Source organism: Leptidea sinapis, chromosome 19 (genome assembly GCF_905404315.1).
Source record: "Leptidea sinapis chromosome 19, ilLepSina1.1, whole genome shotgun sequence".
Classification (NCBI taxonomy): Eukaryota; Metazoa; Arthropoda; class Insecta; order Lepidoptera; family Pieridae; genus Leptidea; species Leptidea sinapis.
Genome location: NC_066283.1, coordinates 1,309,315 through 1,311,785, shown reverse-complemented (window position 1 = coordinate 1,311,785; position 2,471 = coordinate 1,309,315).

The window sequence follows — 2,471 nt, the reverse complement described above, 5'->3', positions numbered from 1 at the left end:
TCAAAATGGAGTGTAACCGAAAATCATGATGATTTGCTATAAAATTTCTCTCATACGTCGATGAAGAAGTTTCATTTCAAGGAGAATTATCAAAATCGGTTCTCGAAAGTTCTGATGTTTGTTAAACATTAAAAAAAACACACCGACGAATTGAGAACCTCCTCCTTTTTTGAAGTCGGTTAAAAAGAAGTGGCCGTTGATGTTCTCACGAGCTCAACTTTTTCCGAACTTATGGTAAATTCAGTAATTAAAAAGAAATATTTACAGTGACTATTCAAAGTGCTTAGTGTAAGCTTAATTGAATTAAGATTATTTGACTTTGACTTTGAATACTTACAGCATAGTGTGGCGTCATACATTATAGCCTCCTAACAATATCTAGCAATAAACACAAATAATATCCCAGCGGAGGAACTCAGGGTAAATAGTTCTTCCATGGAACTGGCTGGCAACATATATTTTTAATGGCGTCTGTTTTGTTTACAAAATATTTTGCTGTTTTGACGAATTTATTAGCTTAAATTATAAGTTGTGAAATAGTATTTAGGTGTGAAATGGGCTTTTCTTATCATAAATTTTATTATAAAACGCTTTGTGACACCCTTTCACTGCACAATAAGTCATTTTTCAATTTAATTTCGCGCACTGATTGTCCTGTAAGTTGACAGAAACAGACACTGACGCGGCGGGAAAGTTTCCCGGGGAAACGTATGTGGTAATAAAATACCACATTGAAACTGCTTCATTTCGCTTGGGCCTAGTCACGTTCTAAGCGTTATTATTCTAAGGTCATAATTATTAACAAATGACGTTTTTTCAGGAGATCGATTTAAAAATTGTCGTTTTACTAAAACGAAATGTATGTACGTATAATGTATGTCATAAATAAATGTATAACTTATTCCATTCTAAATTGATCATCTAAATATTGTTTATATTTCATATTTTAAAAGTAAGGTTGTTACAGAAATAAAAATGTTAGGTAAATGCCATTTTTTTTTATTTTATTTTTTTTTAATTACGGTACCTACATTTATGAGGTTGTTGCGCAGAAAGTTAAATTAAAAGTAGAACTTTGCTGTCCAATAACGTCATAAAGGCTAAACTTGAACGTAGTGTTTAAATTCACTTTGGCTGAACTAAGCAAAATAACAAAACACGCCTAATTAAAATATCACACATACACTTAACTTTACAGTTAATAACAATAATTTAAATTATCATTTAAACAAATGGTATTCAAAAATCTAACAAATCGATTAATAATTTCTTATGTTTTAACTAACTAATGAAGTAACAAGCTATAAATAAAATTGGTAGAAAATCAATAAAGGGCTTTTTTAAATAACTCGCATTATTATACTTAACTGTACTAGTTACAATTGAAGTATTCTTAATGTATTTCATTGTTGTACTTAATTACTCTTACAATTATCTATCTCTATATTTGGGATTGAGTTAATTATTGTGATCCTTCACTGGTTGTTGCATTTCTGATTTGTTTGCCGTGTCTTTCTCTTCTATCTTCTTTTACAATATGAAGGCCTTCATTGTTATGTGGTGATACCCAATGTTTTTATAAAAAATGTCTTGCATACTCTTATTTCACTTCCTTCGTTGAATAAATAAATAGCCGTGGTTGTTTTCCTAGACAAAATACTTTTATTCTACGAAACGATAGTTGTAGAAGGCACACACAAGTTCCCAAATAATCGTCGTCGATCGTCCAGCGCAGGACGACCGGTCTTGCGCTGCCCTCATTTGACGTATTTCGGCGATCTTGACCAGATCGTCGGTCCATCTTGTGGGGGCCTACCAACAATTCGTCTTCCGGTACGTGGTCGCCTTCGTATTCGAGGACTTTACTGCTCCAACGGCCATCTGTCCGTCGAACTATGTGCCCTGCCCACTGCCACTTCAGTTGGGCTATGTTGGTGACTTTGATTCTCCTGCTATTCTCCACATTTCTGATTCGATCTCGCAGAGAGGCTCCGAGAATGCACCTTTTCATTGCTCTCTGAGCGATGATGAGCTTTCTTATAAGGCCCATAGTTAGCGACCACATCTGCGTACCGTAAGTCATCAACACACACTGGTTGAAAACCTTCGTCTTCAGACACTGTGGTATTTGGGACGAGAAGATTTTACGGAACTTGCGGAACAGTGCAGTGGCGCTCAAGATTCTTGAAATACCCAATAGAACTTATTTTCATTTAAAAAAAACTAGCAGTTGCCCGCAACTACGGCCGCGTATAATTTTTGATTTCCTATGTGATTATTTTCCTGCTGGAAGGGTAATCAAGCCTGTCGACAAAAGTCCTATCGCTAGTAAAAACCGCACTTCATAGTTCGTACGTCTAGAGGACGCAATTTATAATTATAATTTTTTTTTGGAATAAAAAGCTAACGGTTCTATTTTTTACAAAATTTACCGTAAACAAAATTTATATTTGCATATTGTTATAAGGCTC